We start from the raw sequence: 20,835 nt of genomic DNA, 5'->3' as shown, positions 1-20,835 counted from the left end.
GTTTGGTTGTCAAAGTATAAGGGTCGGTTAGGATAATGAGTATAATCAAAATAGTCAAGGATCATACCTGAGGATCCAAGTTAGGATCCTAACCTTCAATCGGGATAACCACAAGTAAAACTTTAATGGATGATAAGGATTAAGGATCCTTATTTGTTTAACTTCGAGAACCTGAAAGATGGAACATATCTTGGGACTAAGCCAATGTAAGAGATAAATTAGTAGCTGGGGACGTGCCCAAAGGATAACTGAGAATGGTCCTGGAGGATCACTGGGGACAAGCCCATAGGATAACTGGGGACAAGCCCAAAGGATCGTATGTAAACTGGAGTATGGCCCTTTCTGGCGACTATCCAAACATAGTGACATGAAAATGTCAAAACCTTAGCTAACGTGAAAACGTTAGAAACCTTAGGAACGGATGTATGGTACGTCTACCATTATACGTAGGATCCTGGGTATAGCCAGTACGATGAGGTTGTCAGCCCCGGAAGTGGGTACTGGTCCTAAAGACGTGAACTATATCCGGATCATCGTGCGCTGCTGGCGGAAACTGGGGATAATCCCAAGGATAACTGGGGTTGGACCCAAGGATCTGTGGTGCTTTTGAAGATCTTTGACGATATGCTGAAGATACGTGAACTTATCATAACTCAAATGTTTCGTGAGTAGAGGATGAAGGATACATGATCCTTATCCTTAGGTAAAAAGTAAGAATATGCAATAGTTTCTAGGATAAGCATATTACCAGAGTAAGGATCACTGATATCATCGGGATCCTTCAAGGATACTTCAATGTAAGGATCACGTGCATGGAGGATCATGTTCACATGAAATATTTCTTTAAGTGGACAGCATTCCAGGCTCTTGGCAACAAGTTTCCTTCCATGGTTAGCAACCTGTATGCCCCCTTTCCTGCTTCAGCTTCAATCAAGTAGGGAGCTTCCCATTTTGGTGCTAACTTCCCGTCAGCAGGATTGATAGTATTTTGAAATGCTTTTCTCAACACCATGTCTCCGACTTGGAACTTCCTTATTCTGACATTTTTGTTGTAGGCACCAGCCATTCTTTGTTGGTAGCTTGCCATCCTTATCCTAGCTAGATCCCTGATTTCCTCAATAGTATCCAAATCCTGAGCTAGGATTGTAGCATTTTCTTCAGGATCACGAGCACTTGTTCTAGCAGTTGGGATCACCATTTCTGTTGGGATCACTGCTTCTGCCCCAAATACTAAAGAGAAAGGTGTTTGACCAGTGGCATTCTTGGGAGTTGTCCTATCAGCCCATAGCACATAAGGTAACTCCTCTGCCCATTTCCCCTTCTTGGATCCTAGCTTCTTCTTCAGATTGTTGATGATGATCTTGTTGGATGATTCTGCTTGACCATTGGCTTGTGGGTGAACTGGTGTTGATGTGATCATCTTGATTCCCCAACTGTCACAAAAGTTAGTAGTTCTGCTTCCAATGAATTGGGAACCATTATCACATACAATTTCAGAGGGAATGCCAAATCTAGTTATAATGTTTCTTTTGATAAAGGATATAACTTCTTTTTCTCTGACTTGAGCAAAAGCTTCAGCTTCTATCCATTTAGAGAAGTAGTCAGTCATAGCAAGCATAAATACTTTTCCACCAGGTGCTTTAGGGAGCTTGCCAACTATATCCATCCCCCATCTCATGAATGGCCAAGAGGATGGTATTGGGTGTAAAAATTCAGCTGGCTGATGGAGGATATTGCTATGTCTTTGGCAAGGATCACACTTCTTAGCATACTCTACAGCATCCCTTTTCATGGTTGGCCAGTAGTATCCTGTTCTAAGGATCCTTGAGAATAATGCCCTGCCCCCAGTGTGGTTTCCACAATCTCCTTCATGGAAGTCTCTCAACACTTCTTCAATTTCAGGATCCTCAATACATCTTAAATATGGTCCTGCAAGGGATCGTTTATATAGCACATTATTTAAGATTGTAAATTGAGATACCTTGATCCTGAAAGCTCTAGGATTTTCTCCCATTGGAATCTCTCCGTTTTGCAAGTATTTCATGATTGGTGGGTTCCATGATCCTTAATAAGATCGAGCTTCTTCACTAGGGATTACTGCAGTATCCTCTTCTATTTCCATGGCCACTTGATTTTCAATAGCAGGAGCTAGGATATGGATGATAGGGATACTTATGTCTTCTGGAATTTTCAAGGATGATCCTAAGTTGGCCAATGCATCAGCTTCCGTGTTATCCTCCCTTGGTACCTGTGTTAAGCTGAAAGAAACAAAAGAGAGTGCCAATTTTTGACTATCTCTAAATATTTGGTTAGTTTTTCACCTTTAACAGCATAGGATCCGTTAAAGTGATTGGTGATCAATAATGAGTCTACATATACTTTAAGATATTTTACCCCCATATCCTTAGCAATTTGCAAGCCAGCAATCAAGGCTTCATACTCAGCCTCATTGTTAGTTGCTTGGAACTCACAGGCTATGGAGTGGGGTATTATGTCCCCCTGTGGCGATTTTAGTAGGATCCCGAGCCCTGTGCCCTTGACATTTGAGGATCCGTCAGTGTGTAATATCCAAGGATCCTTGGTTTCATCCAGCTGCTGGACCTCCAATTCTGCTTCTTTTTGTAGATCACTACTGAAATCAGCCACAAAGTCGGCTAAGGCTTGTGATTTAATGGCTGTTCTTGGTTCATATCTTATATCATGGGCACTAAGCTTCACTGCCCACTTAGCCATTCTCCCTGACATCTCCGGTTTCCTGAGGACATTCTTAATTGGAAAATTAGTTTTAACAACAATAGTATGGGTTTCAAAATAATGCCTTAACTTAGTGGATGCCATGATTAATGCAAGAATAAGTTTTTCGAGGTGTGAGTACCTGGATTCGGCATCAAGTAGACTTTTACTTACATAGTAGATAGGATATTGTGTACCTTCGTGATCCTTGACAAGGACAGCACTTACAGTGGTTGAGGATACCGCCAGGTATAAGGATAACACATCTCCTTTTTCCGGTTTTGCTAATGCTGGTGCTGAGGACATATATTCTTTAAGGGCTTGTAAAGCGTTCTCATGCTTCTCAGTCCATTCAAAATTCTTATTCTTCCTTAGGATATCGTAGAATTCTTTGCATTTTTCTGAGGATTTCGATATGAACCTGTTCAAAGCTGCTATCCTGCCTGTCAGTCTTTGAACATCCTTGGCATTGGCAGGAGATTTGATATTTACTAATGCTTTGATTTGTTCCAGGCTTGCTTCAATGCCCCTCTGAGTTACCATATATCCTAGGAATTTTCCTGCCTTAACACCAAAATGGCATTTTGAATGATTTAGTTTCATGTTGTAACTATCAAGGATATCGAATGCTTCTTCCAAATCCTTTAGGTGATCCTCAGCTTTCTTTGATTTGACCACCATGTCATCTATGTACACCTCCATAGTTTTTCCAATTTGATCTTTGAACATCATATTCACCAGCCTTTGATATGTTGCACCTGCATTTCTTAGTCCAAAAGGCATGGCAATATAACAATATAAACCGGTTGGGGTCATAAAGGCTGTATCCTCTTGGTCAGATGGTTCCATCTGAATTTGTTGGAATCCAGATGATGCATCCATGAAGGTTAACAGTTCATGCCCCGCCGTTGCATCCACCATGGAGTCAATGTGGGGTAATGGGAAAGGATCCTTGGGACATGCCTTATTCAAATCAGTGAAATCGACACATACCCTCCACTTTCCATTTTTCTTTTGGACAACAACCACATTGGCTAACCATTTTGGATATTTTACCTCTCTGATCATACCTGCTCGAAGTAGTCTCTCTACTTCTTCTTGGATAATGGCATTTCTTTCTGGTGCAAACTTCCTCCTTTTTTGATGGATTGGTTTGATAGACCTGTCAATGCCAAGTTTGTGAGTAATAATATCCTTAGATATACCTGTCATGTCTTCATGTTTCCAAGCAAGGGTGGATTTTCGTCTTCTGAGGAAGGATAATAAGTCTTCTTTCATCTTGCCAAGGATCCCTGACCCGATATAGATTTTTGACTCAGGATCACTAGGATCCAAAAGGATTTCGTCTACATCCTGTTCCCTTGCCTCCAAGGTATCCCTTGGAGGATACTGTAATTGCTATTGCTCCCTTGGCTTCGAGGTTGGCTTCATAGATGAGGTATAACAATCCTTAGCCTCCTGCTGATCACTGTCGATCTTGATTATTCCCCATGGGCTAGGGAGCTTCACACATTGATGGTAGGTAGATGGGACTGCTTTCATATCATGTATCCAAGGCCTGCCAAGGATAACGTTGCAACAAGATAAACAGTCAATAACACAAAATTTTTGGTAATTATGTAATCCTTCCACGTAGATTGGGAGTTTGATGTCCCCCAGAGTTTTCTTCGTTTCCCCACTGAATCCTACAAGCACGGAGGATCTTGGTGTGATGTCCGATTCTGGGATTCCCATCTTCTTCAGGACATCAAGCTGGATAATGTTCACTGAGCTCCCTCCATCAATAAGGATCCTGCGGACAAAATGGTTAGAGATAAAGAGAGTGATAACTAAACTATCATGGTGAGGATCCTGAATGTTGATGCGATCATCCTCATCAAATGTTATCATCTTCCCTTCTGAGACACTTGATGTTCTAATAGGCCTTTCTCCATTATCCATTTTTGATTCTTTTGCATGTCTTTTGGCCGCCGAGAAGGATGTACCACAGATGTCTGATCCTCCGGATATAAAGTTGATCACTTGTGTTTTGCCGGAGGTGCTGGAGCTTTTTCGGGGATCCTTTCAGGATCCTGGGTCCTTTGCTTTTTTCTCCCCAATAATTCTTTTAGATGCCCCTTGCTTAGCAGGTATCCAATTTCTTTTCTTAAGGCTATGCAATCTTCAGTTAGATGCCCGAAATCCTCATGGTATGCACACCATTTTGACTTGTCTTTAGTCCCGGATGGTTTATCATTCTTCCTGGGCCATCTAGCTTTTTCACCTAGATTCTGCATTGCAAGGATCAGTTCATGATTATCAACGGAGAAACAATATTCTGAGATTGGAGGATAATCTTCATCATCCTCTTCTTGGTCAACAGCATGCACATTCTTGTTCTCATTTCTATGGTAGGATTTGAATTTGTTGTTCTTGAAGGAGGATCCTTGCTTCTCCTGTTTTGAGGATCCTACTTGTCTCTCCTGGATCCTCTTGTCATCCTCCAGCCGGATGAACCTGAGTGCTCGAGTTCTTACTTCATCTAGATTCCTGCATGGTGTCATAACAAGATCATCATAGAATAATGAATCCTTAAGCAGTCCCATTTTGAAGGCTTCAACAGCCGTAGCCATATCCAAGTTGGGAATGTCCAAGGATTCTTTGCTAAATTTAGTTATATAATCCCTTAATGATTCATTATGATTTTGAGTTATCCTGTACAAATCACTAGTTAATTTTTCAAATTTTCTACTACAAGAGAATTGGTTATTGAATAAATTAACTAAATTGGCAAATGAAGTAATAGAGTAAGGGGGAAGACTTAGCAGCCACTTAAGAGCTGATCCAGTAAGAGTGGATCCAAATCCTTTACATAGGCATGCTTCCTTCAACTTTTCTGGGATAGGATTGATCTCCATCCTCTCCCTGTATTGTGCTATATGCTCCTCTGGATCCGTTGTGCCATCATACAGCTTCATGGTAGGAATATGGAACCTTTTGGGTACCTCTGCATCACAAATTGGTGGTGCAAAGCGAGATACCTTGTGGCTTCCATCTGCAATCTCTGGGATAGGCTTGACTACCCCTGGAACACTTGAGATCATATCTTTTAGCTTCTGCAACTCCCTGGCCATAGCATGATTGGTACCTGTATCCTGCATGAATCCATGGTTAGTGGTAGGATAATTATTTAAAGTGTTACCTCCCATTGGGTTCAAGTTAGGGAACCCATATTGCTGGGATTCTGGAACAACGGAGGGACCAGTGGAAGCAATGGTCTGCATTGGAATGAAGTCCCCTTGATGGACATCTAGACTTCCTGTTTGCAAACTTTTTAGGGATCCTGGTATCTGGAAGGATCCTGGTGTCTGGGATGATCCTGGAACAAAGGAGGATCCTTGAACCTGGGATGATCCTGGAACAAAGGAGGATCCTTGAACCTGGGATGATCCTGGAACAAAGTAGGATCCTTGAAACTGCTGTGCCCCCGGATAGGCTCCTGAATTCATGAAGGATCCCATGTACTGAGGATAGGATCCTACTGGCTGAAAATGTGAGCCTGATGTCTGAGTCATTGCTGCCGACTTGAGATGTGATCCTCTTGACTCCCCTATGATTTGCACGTCCGGGATCCCTGATGGCTGGGAAGTGATCATTGGAGTATCGAAGCTCAAGGATTTGGGCATCAGTGGGGAATGATCCTCTGCCGTTTTCTTCTGTCTTTTGAGATCTCCAATTTCCCTGAGGATCCTTTCATTAGTTTCATCCTGCCGCTGCATACGATCCTTCATCTGCAAAATTAAAGCAAACACATCACTAGTACTGGGAATAGAAGAATTCATAGCAGAAGAAGATAGAGGTTTAGAGAAAGTGGGAGTTGATCTCTTCTCAGTATTTTTCTGAGATCCCGCCGGTGGAGGAGGCAAAGTGGTCTGTGATGAGGTGACTGCAGACATCGCCGTGGACGTGTTCTTCAATGATGAAGCCATGTAACTCTTTGAAATGATTTCGAACAAAAGATTTTCTTATGAATGAAGCACCAATTGCCCCACGGTGGGCGCCAAACTGTTTTGGTCAAAAATCACACAAGGATAATGTAACCAAACTTTATGTAAACGGGGTATGATGCTTGGTTAATTATGAAAGTAAAGGATCACTTCTGTGATAAAAGATGCAAAGACACGATGATTTATACGAGGAAAAAGCCCTTGATCAATGTATGATCTCCGGCATAAAAAACCTCGGGTGATGGCAACTACCGATCACCAACTTCAATATAATAAAAGTATGATTACAACTTTGGATGATAATGAGCTGAGTACAAGGATCACTATTGTTTCGAGTGTCTAAGTGTGTGAGAGTTGCGGTGTATGTCGTGTGTGTTCTTCCGAATGAGGAAGAGTGGTATTTATACGTGTGTAGGTGACCTATTTTAGGTAGCTAAACTAATATTCAGCTCATTACCCCTTTAGAAAGGAGATACAATCTAGCCTAAATAGCCGCCCATAAATCAAGCCTAGTTTCCGTATCCTGTGCAACGTCTATCTTCAATTAAGCTCTTGCCATAATTGTGAAGACGCGTCCCTGGATCATGATGCCTAGAGTGTATCCTGCTAGATGTTCCTGCAAAACAATACTGTATTAAGCGAAGATGATCGTTAGTATGAGGATCCTATAATGTCCCATGATCCTGATCCTGAAGTCCGGCTGAGGATCACTGTCTGCCAAGGAAACAAGGATCACTGGTTAGGATCACGTGTAAGGATCACCTATAATAAAAATCCAGCCCTAACACTTCCCGTCAGCAGGATTGATAGTATTTTGAAATGCTTTTCTCAACACCATATCTCCGACTTGGAATTTCCTTAATCTGACATTTTTGTTGTAGGCACCAGCCATTCTTTGTTGGTAGCTTGCCATCCTTATCCTAGCTAGATCCCTGATTTCTTCTATAGTATCCAAATCCTGAGCTAGAATTGTAGCATTTTCTTCAGGATCACGAGCACTTGTTCTAGCAGTTGGGATCACCATTTCTGTTGGGATCACTGCTTCTGCCCCAAATACTAAAGAGAAAGGTGTTTGACCAGTAGCATTCTTGGGAGTTGTTCTATCAGCCCATAGCACATAAGGTAACTCCTCTGCCCATTTCCCCTTCTTGGATCCTAGCTTCTTCTTCAGATTGTTGATGATGATCTTGTTGGATGATTCTGCTTGACCATTGGCTTGTGGATGAACTGGTGTTGATGTTATCATCTTGATTCCCCAACTGTCACAAAAGTTAGTGGTTCTGCTTCCAATGAATTGGGAGCCATTATCACATACAATTTCAGAGGGAATGCCAAATCTAGTTATAATGTTTCTTTTAATGAAGGATATGACTTCCTTTTCTCTGACTTGGGCGAAGGCTTCAGCTTCTATCCACTTAGAAAAATAGTCAGTCATGGCAAGCATAAATACTTTTCCACCAGGTGCTTTAGGAAGCTTGCCAACTATATCCATTCCCCATCTCATGAATGGCCAAGAGGATGGTATTGGGTGTAAAAATTCAGCTGGCCGATGGAGGATATTGCTATGTCTTTGGCAAGGATCACACTTCTTAGCATACTCTACAGCATCCCTTTTCATGGTTGGCCAGTAGTATCCTGTTCTAAGGATGCTCGAGAACAATGCTCTGCCCCCAGTGTGGTTTCCACAATCTCCTTCGTGGAAATCTTTCAATACTTCTTCAATTTCAGGATCCTCAATACATCTCAAATATGGTCCTGCAAGAGATCGCTTATATAATACATCATTCAAAATTGTGAACTGAGATACCTTAATCCTGAAAGCTCTAGGATTTTCTTCCATCGGAATCTCCCCGTGTTGCAAGTATCTCATGATTGGTGAGATCCATGATCCTGAATAAGGTTGAGCTTCTTCACTAGGGATCATCGCAGTATCCTCTTCTATTTCCATGGCCACCTGATTTTTGATAGCAGGAGCCAGGATATGGATGATAGGGTTACTTATATCTTCTGGAATCTTCAAGGATGATCCTAGGTTGGCCAATGCATCAGCCTCTGTGTTTTCCTCCCTTGGTACCTGTGTCAAGCTGAAAGAAACAAAGGAGAGTGCCAATTCTTTGACTATCTCTAAATACTTGGTTAGTTTTTCACCTTTAACAGCATAGGACCCATTAAAGTGATTAGTGATCAACAATGAGTCTACATATACTTCGAGATATTTTACCCCCATATTCTTAGCGACTTGCAAGCCAGCAATTAAGGCTTCATATTCAGCCTCATTGTTAGTTGCTTGGAATTCACAGGCTATGGAGTGGGGTATTATGTCCCCCTGTGGCGATTTTAGTAGGATCCCGAGCCCTGTGCCCTTGACATTTGAGGATCCGTCAGTGTGTAATATCCAAGGTTCCTTGGTTTCATCCAGCTGCTGGACCTCCAATTCTGCTTCTTTTTGTAGATTACTACTGAAATCAGCCACAAAGTCAGCTAAGGCTTGTGATTTAATGGCTGTTCTTGGTTCATATCTTATATCATGGGCACTAAGCTTCACTGCCCACTTAGCCATTCTCCTTGACATCTCCGGTTTCCTGAGGACATTCTTAATTGGAAAATTAGTTTTAACAACAATAGTATGGGTTTCAAAATAATGCCTTAACTTAGTGGATGCCATGATTAATGCAAGAATAAGTTTTTCGAGGTGTGAGTACCTGGATTCGGCATCAAGTAAACTTTTACTTACATAGTAGATAGGATATTGTGTACCTTCGTGATCCTTGACAAGGACAGCACTTACAGCGGTTGAGGATACCGCCAGGTATAAGGATAACACATCTCCTTTTTCCGGTTTTGCTAATGCTGGTGCTGAGGACATATATTCTTTAAGGGCTTGTAAAGCGTTCTCATGCTTCTCAGTCCATTCAAACTTCTTGTTCTTCCTTAGGATATCGTAAAATTCTTTGCATTTTTCTGAGGATTTCGATATGAACCTGTTCAGAGCTGCTATCCTGCCTGTCAGTCTTTGAACATCCTTGGCATTGGCAGGAGATTTGATATTTGCTAATGCTTTGATTTGTTCCGGGCTTGCTTCAATGCCCCTCCGAGTTACCATGTATCCTAGGAACTTTCCTGCCTTAACACCAAAATGGCATTTTGAAGGATTAAGTTTCATGTTGTAATTATCAAGGATATCGAATGCTTCTTCCAAGTCCCTTATGTTTTGGTCAAAAATCACACAAGGATAATGTAACCACACTTTATGTAAACGGGGTATGATGCTTGGTTAATTATGAAAGTAAAGGATCACTTCTGTGATAAAGATGCAAAGACACAACGATTTATACGAGGAAAAAGCCCTTGATCAATATATGATCTCCGGCATAAAAAACCTCGGGTGATGGCAACTACCGATCACCAAACTTCAATATAAGAACAAAATGATTACAACTTCGGATGATAATGAGCTGAGTACAAGGATCACTATTGTTTCGAGTGTCTAAGTGTGTGAGAGTTGCGTTGTATGTCGTGTGTCCCCTTCCAAATGATGGAGAGTGGTATTTATACAAGTGTAGGTGACTTATTATAGGTAAAAGGACTAATTATCAGCTCATTACCCCTTTAGAAATAAAAGACAATCTAGCCTAAATTGCTGCCCACGAATCAAGCCATGTTTCCATATCCTGTGCAACGTCTATCTCCGATTAAGCTCTTGCCATAATTGTGAAGACGCGTCCCTTGATCATGATGCTTAGAGTGTATCCTGCTAGATATTCCTGCAAAAATAACATTGCATTAAGCGAAGATGATCGTTAGTATGAGGATCCTATAATGTCCCATGATCCTGATCCTGAAGTCCGGCTGAGGATCACTGTCTGCCAAAGAAACAAGGATCACTGGTTAGGATCACGTGTAAGGATCACCTATAATAAAAATCCAGCCCTAACAATTGCCCCCAAAATATAAGGAGTTTATTGTAAATTGACGAGTTATATTTTGTTTCGATCTTATCTCCAACGGGCGACTCCGAATAACTAGCCGTTACACATGGACTAGCCGTTGTGATCATTACGTCATAGATGTGACAATCCCTGCAAATCATAATTATAAATAGGAGATAGGGTTAGGATCATTTTGCATTTAAATTCAAGATACACTCCCTTTATATTCTGCACCGAAGATTGATCAGGTATTCTTCTCTTTCTCTCTTTCTTATCTCTTTGCTCTGTTTTCTGCTTCTACTCTGTTTCCGTCTCGTCACAAACATGTTGCTCCGGAATTCTCCATACAAGGATTCCAAGAAGGATAGTCCCTTAAAAAGCCAGGGGATTATCAAGGATTCTCCTACGGAGAGGTGTTGCTTCACTGATGTTCACATAGACAGAATTCGTCATTGCTTTCCGGCGAATGCTGTTTTCAAGTCCTTCACACCTACCGCTCTGAGTGACTCTGTTTCGGATACCTGGGTGGCTTTTCCTGCTACTCCATTTACCATAGGGTATTCATATCCTTTTCCATTGTTCACCCAATCTTTCTTTTCCTTAACCGGCATCTCATATATCCAAGCTATGCCGATGATCTGGAGGGTTCTGTATACCTTCGAGAGGATCATCGAGCAGGAAGGGATTGATCTGGGGATGGCGGAGTTAGCCGAGTTTTACGATCTCACCACCTTTGGTTCTCACCGGTATTTGTTGAAACGGAAAGCCGGGGAGGATCACCCTGTCTTCAAGGTTACTAAGAATGATACAAACTGGAAGCGTCGCTTTTTCTTTGTTAGGAGGGATTCCATCCCAGATGGGAAGGATCTGCCCAAGGAATGGGCCACTCATGGTAGGATAGAGGATCCTCGAAGGATCACTATCAGCCCTGTCTCATATAATGAGGATCACTAATATCTCTTTTTATTTCTTGGGCAGCTATATCTATTGCTCATCTGAAATTAAGCCCTGCTGCAAAAGAGAGAGTCCTAGCTTTTAAAAAGCTTAATCCTGAAATCAGAAGTTTCCAAGTCACCGTCCAAGATTCTCAAGAAGTATCCTCTGCATCTGCCACTATGTCAAGTAAGTATCCTTATAGAAAATAAATTAAATGTAGGATTGTTTGATTAATAAAGCAACTTATCTTGTTTTTGATTGTGTAGGTGCTGGAAAGTCTGCCAGGTCTGTCAAATCTGCCTCCAAATTCGGGATAAGTGATCTTGCCAATGTCACATCTTCAAAGAAGAAGGCTCCTGCTGCCAGTCCTTCAGTATCAGCTCCCAAAGCACCTATCCGAGGCAAGGGGAAGAAGAGGAAGACTACTGAAGACCTACAAGGATTTCCCCTCCTCCGTCAGCAATTCCTTGACTATGTGAATGAGGTAAGGATCACTGCCCCTGTTGGTTATCCGTCTCGCATATCCTGTTTGTGTATCCTGCTTTTCTTGAGGATCATCTGATCCTAAGCTTATCTTTTTTCTCCTGTTGCAGAAACTTGCCGAGATTGAGACCTATCTTGGCCATGTTGAGGACCAGGAGAGCCAAATTGCCGAGCTTCAACAAATGGGCGTGCTTAAGGATCTCAAGATAGCAGATCTTGAGAAGGAACTCCGGGCCACGAAGGATGAGGCTGCTCAGAGGTTGATCGATATGGATAACGAGAAGCAGGAGATCACCCAAGATGCAAAGGTCTCCGCGGCAATTGCTATGTACAAGATACAACTTCATATGGCTGAGGAGGCTCAGGATCCTACCTTTGACAAAAGCTCGTGGGACGTTGAAGGTTGGAAGGCAAGGCTGGCGGACCTGGAGGACGAGGATGAGGCTGAGGAGATCCCCATGCTGGAAGGCGGTGATGCTGAGAAGGATCAAGGTGGCGATGCTGGTGGTGACGAAGCAGCGAAGGTGTAGGCTGCATGATTGGGCGATGAGGGATATTTCGAGACTAGGCCGGAGCCCAATTTTTTAGGATTGGTAGTGGTTTTTTGTGGTAGTGGTGTTTGTGAACAATTATGGTCTGTAATCTCTGAACAATAGATTTTAGGGTAAAGGATCCTGGATCCTTTGAACAATAGGTAGGATTACAAAAAGGTGGAGGGATCCTCTGTTTGGGGGATGAAGCCTTTGTGATCCTGCTGCTTTTACTTTCCTGCACAATGCTAAGACCGCATAGACAATGGACACCCTTTGCCAACCCATGTGGACGGGCCACGTTTTGCTGGTAGAAATGTGGGTTGGCAATTTTGACAACTTTTTGAAAGGGTTAATGATCCTTTTGTTTAATAATATAACTTTAACTTTTCTGGCTTATCTCATGTTGGTATCCTTATCCTCTTGTTTCTTAGTTGTTTTTGTAGTATATTTGTTTAAAGTGGCAAGAGTTAAAAATATATTTAATAAAGTTAGGATATGATCCTAGATCAAATATCCTGATATTGAAAATATTCAAAGTATTTTAGTTCAAGGATCATAGGTTTGGTTGTCAAAGTATAAGGGTCGGTTAGGATAATGAGTATAATCAAAATAGTCAAGGATCATACCTGAGGATCCAAGTTAGGACCCTAACCTTCAATCGGGATAACCATAAGTAAAACTTTTAATGGGTATTACGGATTAAGGATCCTTAATTGTTTAACTTCGAAAACCTGAAAAAAACGGAACATAACTTGGGACTGAGCCAATGTAAGAGATAAATTAGCAACTGGGGACATGCCCAAAGGATAACCGAGAATGATCCCGGAGGATCACTGGGGACAAGCCCAAAGGATAACTGGGGATGATCCCGGAGGATCACTGGGGACAAGCCCAAAGGATCGTATGTAAACTGGAGTATGGCCCTTTCTGGCGATTATCCAAACTTAGTGACATGAAAATGTCAAAACCTTAGCTAACGTGAAAACGTTAGAAACCTTAGGAACGGATGTATGGTACGTCTACCATTATACGTAGGATCCTGGGTATAGCCAGTACGATGAGGTTGTCAGCCCCGGAAGTGGGTACTGGTCCCAAAGACGTGAACTATATCAGGATCATCGAGCGCTGCTGGCGGAAACTAGGGATAATCCCAAGGATAACTGGGGTTGGACCCAAGGATCTGTGGTGCTTTTGAAGATCTTTTGACGATATGCTGAGGATACCTGAACTTATCATAACTCAAATGTTCCGTGAGTAGAGGATGAAGGATACATGACCCTTATCCTTAGGTAAAAAGTATGAAAATGCAATAGTTTCTAGGATAAGCATATTACCAGAGTAAGGATCACTGATATCACCGGGATCCTTTAAGGATACTTCAATGTAAGGATCACGTGCATGGAGGATCATGTTCACATGAAATATTTCTTTAAGTGAACAGCATTCCAGGCTCTTGGCAACAAGTTTCCTTCCATGGTTAGCAACCTGTATGCCCCCTTTCCTGCTTCAGCTTCAATCAAGTAGGGACCTTCCCATTTTGGTGCTAACTTCCCGTCAGCAGGATTGATAGTATTCTGAAATGCTTTTCTCAACACCATATCTCCGACTTGGAATTTCCTTAATCTGACATTTTTGTTGTAGGCACCAGCCATTCTTTGTTGGTAGCTTGCCATCCTTATCCTAGCTAGATCCCTGATTTCTTCAATAGTATCCAAATCCTGAGCCAGGATTGCAGCATTTTCTTCAGGATCACGAGCACTTGTTCTAGCGGTTGGGATCACCATCTCTGTTGGGATCACTGCTTCTGCCCCAAATACTAAAGAGAAGGGTGTTTGACCAGTGGCATTCTTGGGAGTTGTCCTATCAGCCCATAGCACATAAGGTAATTCCTCTGCCCATTTTCCTTTCTTGGATCCCAGCTTCTTCTTCAGATTGTTGATGATGATCTTGTTGGATGATTCTGCTTGGCCATTGGCTTGTGGATGAACTGGTGTTGATGTTATCATCTTGATTCCCCAACTGTCACAAAAGTTAGTAGTTCTGCTTCCAATGAATTGGGAACCATTATCACATACAATTTCAGAGGGAATGCCAAATCTAGTTATAATGTTTCTTTTGATAAAGGATATAACTTCTTTTTCTCTGACTTGAGCAAAAGCTTCAGCTTCTATCCACTTAGAGAAGTAGTCAGTCATAGCAAGCATAAACACTTTTCCACCAGGTGCTTTAGGGAGCTTGCCAACTATATCCATCCCCCATCTCATGAAAGGCCAAGAGGATGGTATGGGGTGTAGCAATTCAGCTGGTTGATGAAGGATATTGCTGTGTCTTTGACAAGGATCACATTTCCTAGCATATTCTACAGCATCCCTTTTCATGGTTGGCCAGTAGTATCCTGTTCTAAGGATCCTTGAGAATAATGCCCTGCCCCCAGTGTGGTTTCCACAATCTCCTTCATGGAAGTCTCTCAACACTTCTTCAATTTCAGGATCCTCAATACATCTTAAATATGGTCCTGCAAGGGATCGTTTATATAGCACATTATTTAAGATTGTAAATTGAGATACCTTGATCCTGAAAGCTCTAGGATTTTCTCCCACCGGGATCTCTCCATGTTGCAAGTATTTCATGATTGGTGAGACCCATGATCCTGCATAAGATTGAGCTTCTTCACTAGGGATTACTGCAGTATCCTCTTCTATTTCCATGGCCACTTGATTTTCAATAGCAGGAGCCAGGATATGGATGATAGGGATACTTATGTCTTCTGGAATTTTTAAGGATGATCCTAAGTTGGCCAATGCATCAGCTTCCGTGTTATCCTCCCTTGGTACCTGTGTTAAGCTGAAAGAGACAAAAGAGAGTGCCAATTCCTTGACTATCTCTAAATATTTGGTTAGTTTTTCACCTTTAACAGCATAGGATCCATTAAAGTGATTAGTGATCAATAATGAGTCTACATATACTTTAAGATATTTCACCCCCATATCCTTAGCAATTTGCAAGCCAGCAATCAAGGCTTCATACTCAGCCTCATTGTTAGTTGCTTGGAACTCACAGGCTATGGAGTGGGGTATTATGTCCCCCTGTGGCGATTTTAGTAGGATCCCGAGCCCTGTGCCCTTGACATTTGAGGATCCGTCAGTGTGTAATATCCAAGGATCCTTGGTTTCATCCAGCTGCTGGACCTCCAATTCTGCTTCTTTTTGTAGATCACTACTGAAATCAGCCACAAAGTCGGCTAAGGCTTGTGATTTAATGGCTGTTCTTGGTTCATATCTTATATCATGGGCACTAAGCTTCACTGCCCACTTAGCCATTCTCCCTGACATCTCCGGTTTCCTGAGGACATTCTTAATTGGAAAATTAGTTTTAACATCAATAGTATGGGTTTCAAAATAATGCCTTAACTTAGTGGATGCCATGATTAATGCAAGAATAAGTTTTTCGAGGTGTGAGTACCTGGATTCGGCATCAAGTAGACTTTTACTTACATAGTAGATAGGATATTGTGTACCTTCGTGATCCTTGACAAGGACAGCACTTACAGCGGTTGAGGATACCGCCAGGTATAAGGATAACACATCTCCTTTTTCCGGTTTTGCTAATGCTGGTGCTGAGGACATATATTCTTTAAGGGCTTGTAAAGCGTTCTCATGCTTCTCAGTCCATTCAAACTTCTTATTCCTCCTTAGGATATCGTAGAATTCTTTGCATTTTTCTGAGGATTTCGATATGAACCTGTTCAAAGCTGCTATCCTGCCTGTCAGTCTTTGAACATCCTTTGCATTGGCAGGAGATTTGATATTTACTAATGCTTTTATTTGTTCCAGGCTTGCTTCAATGCCCCTCTGAGTTACCATGTATCCTAAGAACTTTCCTGCCTTAACACCAAAATGGCATTTCGAAGGATTAAGTTTCATGTTGTAACTATCAAGGATATCGAAGCCTTTGATATGTTGCACCTGCATTTCTTAGTCCAAAAGGCATGGCAATATAACAATATAAACCGGTTGGGGTCATAAAGGCTGTATCCTCTTGGTCAGATGGTTCCATCTGAATTTGTTGGAATCCAGATGATGCATCCATAAAGGTCAACAGTTCATGCCCCGCTGTTGCATCCACCATGGAGTCAATGTGGGGTAATGGGAAAGGATCCTTGGGACATGCCTTATTCAGATCAGTGAAATCGACACATACCCTCCACTTTCCATTTTTCTTTTGGACAACGACCACATTGGCTAACCATTTTGGATATTTTACCTCTCTGATCATACCTGCTCGAAGTAGTCTCTCTACTTCTTCTTGGATAATGGTATTCCTTTCTGGTGCAAACTTCCTCCTTTTTTGATGGATTGGTTTGATAGACCTGTCAATGCCAAGTTTGTGAGTAATAATATCCTTAGATATACCTGTCATATCTTCATGTTTCCAAGCAAAGGTAGATTTTCTTCTTTTGAGGAAGGATATCATGTCTTCTTCCATTTTGCCAAGGATCCCTGATCCGATATAGATTTTTGATTCAGGATCACTAGGATCCAAGAGGATTTCATCCACATCTTGTTCCCTTGCCTCCAAGACATTCCTTGGAGGATACTGTAATTGCTATTGCTCCCTTGGCTTCGAGGTTGGCTTCATAGATGAGGTGTAACAATCCTTAGCCTCCTGCTGATCACTGTCGATCTTGATTATCCCCCATGGGCTAGGGAGCTTCACACATTGATGGTAGGTGGATGGGACTGCTTTCATATCATGTATCCAAGGCCTGCCAAGGATAACGTTGCAACAGGATAAACAGTCAGTAACACAAAATTTCTGATAATTATGTAATCCTTCCACGTAGATTGGGAGTTTGATGTCCCCCAGAGTTTTCTTCGTTTCTCCACTGAATCCTACAAGCACGGAGGATCTTGGTGTGATGTCTGACTCTGGGATACCCATTTTCTTCAGAACATCAAGCTGGATAATGTTCACTGAGCTCCCTCCATCAATAAGGATCCTGCGGACAAAATGGTTAGAGATAAAGAGAGTGATGACTAAACTATCATGGTGAGGATCCTGAATGTTAATGCGATCATCCTCATCAAATGTTATCATCTTCCCTTCTGAGACACTTGATGTTCTAATAGGCCTTTCACCATTATCCATTTTTGATTCTTTTGCATGTCTTTTGGCCGCCGAGAAGGATGTACCACAGATGTCTGATCCTCCGGATATAAAGTTGATCACTTGTGCATTTGCCGGAGGTGCTGGAGCTTTTTCGGGGATCCTTTCAGGATCTTGAGTCCTTTGCTTTTTTCTTCCCAACAATTCTTTTAGGTGCCCCTTGCTTAACAGATATCCAATCTCTTTTCTTAAAGCTATGCATTCTTCAGTTAGATGCCCGAAATCCTCATGGTATGCACACCATTTCGACTTGTCTTTAGTCCCGGATGGTTTATCGTTCTTCCTGGGCCATCTAGCCTTTTCACCTAGATTCTGCATTGCAAGGATCAATTCATGATTATCAACGGAAAAACAGTATTCTGAGATTGGAGGATAATCTTCATCATCCTCTTCTTGGTCAACAGCATGCACATTCTTGTTCTCATTTCTATGGTAGGATTTGAATTTGTTGTTCTTGAAGGAGGATCCTTGCTTCTCCTGTTTTGAGGATCCTACTTGTCTCTCCTGGATCCTCTTGTCATCCTCTAGCCGGATGAACCTGAGTGCTCGAGTTCTTACTTCATCTAGATTCCTGCATGGTGTCATAACAAGATCATCATAGAATAATGAATCCTTAAGCAGTCCCATTTTGAAGGCTTCAACAGCCGTAGCCATATCCAAGTTGGGAATGTCCAAGGATTCTTTACTAAATTTAGTTATATAATCCCTTAATGATTCATTATGATTTTGAGTTATCCTGTACAAATCACTAGTTAATTTTTCAAATTTTCTGCTACAAGAGAATTGGTTATTGAATAAATTAACTAAATTAGCAAATGAAGTAATAGAGTAGGGGGAAGACTTAGCAGCCACTTAAGAGCTGATCCAGTAAGAGTGGATCCAAATCCTTTACATAGGCATGCTTCCTTCAACTTTTCTGGGATAGGATTGATCTCCATCCTCTCCCTGTATTGTGCTATATGCTCCTCTGGATCCGTTGTGCCATCATACAGCTTCATGGTAGGGATATGGAACCTTTTGGGTACCTCTGCATCACAAATTGGTGGTGCAAAGCGAGATACCTTGTGGCTTCCATCTGCAATCTCTGGGATAGGCTTGACTACCCCTGGAACACTTGAGATCATATCTTTTAGCTTCTGCAACTCCCTGGCCATAGCATGATTGGTACCTGTATCCTGCATGAATCCATGGTTAGTGGTAGGATAATTATTTAAAGTGTTACCTCCCGTTGGGTTCAAGTTAGGGAACCCATATTGCTGGGATTCTGGAACAACGGAGGGACCAGTGGAAGCAATGGTCTGCATTGGAATGAAGTCCCCTTGATGGACATCTAGACTTCCTGTTTGCAAACTTTTTAGGGATCCTGGTATCTGGAAGGATCCTGGTGTCTGGTAGGATCCTGGAACGAAGGAGGATCCTTGAACCTGGGATGATCCTGGAACAAAGGAGGATCCTTGGCCCTGGAATGATCCTGGAACAAAGTAGGATCCTTGAAACTGCTGTGCCCCCGGATAGGCTCCTGAATTCATGAAGGATCCCATGTACTGAGGATAGGATCCTACTGGCTGAAAATGTGAGCCTGATGTCTGAGTCATTGCTGCCGAGTTGAGATGTGATCCTCTTGACTCCCCTATGATTTGCACGTCCGGGATCCCTGATGGTTGGGAAGTGATCATTGGAGTATCGAAGCTCAAGGATTTGGGCATCAGTGGGGAGTGATCCTCTGCCGCTTTCTTTTGTCTTTTGAGGTCTCCAATTTCCCTAAGGATCCTGTCATTAGTCTCATCCTGCCGCTGCATACGATCCTTCATCTGCAAAATTAAAGCAAATATATCACTAGTACTGGGAATAGAAGAATTCATAGCAGAAGAAGATGGAGGTTTAGAGAAAGTGGGAGTTGATCTCTTCTCAGTATTTTTCTGAGATCCTGCCGGTGGAGGAGTCAAAGTGGTCTGTGATGAGGTGACTGCAGACATCGCCGTGGACGTGTTCTTCAATGATGAAGCCATGTAACTCTTTGAAATGATTTCGAACAAAAGATTTTCTTATGAATGAAGCACCAATTGCCCCACGGTGGGCGCCAAACTGTTTTGGTCAAAAATCACACAAGGATAATGTAACCAAACTTTATGTAAACGGGGTATGATGCTTGGTTAATTATGAAAGTAAAGGATCACTTCTGTGATAAAGATGCAAAGACACAACGATTTATACGAGGAAAAAGCCCTTGATCAATATATGATCTCCGGCATAAAAAACCTCGGGTGATGGCTGTTAGGGCTGGATTTTTACTATGAATGATCCTTATACGTGATCCTAAACAGTGATCCTTATTTCTTTGGCAGGCAGTGATCCTCAGCCGGACCTCAGGATCAGGATCACGGGACATTGAGGTGATCCTTATACTAACGGTCACTTTCGATTACTACAATATTATTTTGCAGGAACATCTAGCAGGATATGCCCTACATATCATGATCCAGGGACGCGCTTTTACAAATATGGCAAGAGCTGAATTGAAGATGAACGTTGTGCCGGATATGGAAACATGGCTTGATCTAAGGGCAACAATTTAGGCTAGATTATCTTTATTTCTAAAGGGGTAATGAGCTGATATTTAGTCATTTTACCTAAAATAGGTCACCTACACATGTATAAATACCACTCTTCCTCATTCGGAAGAACACACACAACATACGACACAACTCTCAACACTTAGACACTCAGTGATCCTTGTACTCAGCTCATTATCATCCGAAGTTGTAACTACATTTTTATTATATTGAAATTGGTGATCGGTAGTTGCCATCACCCGAGGTTTTTTATGCCGGAGATCATACATTGATCAAGGGCTTTTTCCTCGTATAAATCATTGTGTCTTTGCATCTTTATCACAGAAGTGATCCTTTACTTTCATAGCTAACCAAGCATCATACCCCATTTACATAAAGTTTGGTTACATTATCCTTGTGTGATTTTTGACCAAAACAGTTTGGCGCCCACCGTGGGGCAATTGGTGCTTCATTCATAAAGAAAATCTTTTGTTCGAAATCATTTCGAAGAGTTACA

The sequence above is a fragment of the Helianthus annuus genome, chromosome 4, assembly GCF_002127325.2.
Source record: "Helianthus annuus cultivar XRQ/B chromosome 4, HanXRQr2.0-SUNRISE, whole genome shotgun sequence".
Classification (NCBI taxonomy): Eukaryota; Viridiplantae; Streptophyta; class Magnoliopsida; order Asterales; family Asteraceae; genus Helianthus; species Helianthus annuus.
This window is presented reverse-complemented; position numbering follows the sequence as displayed.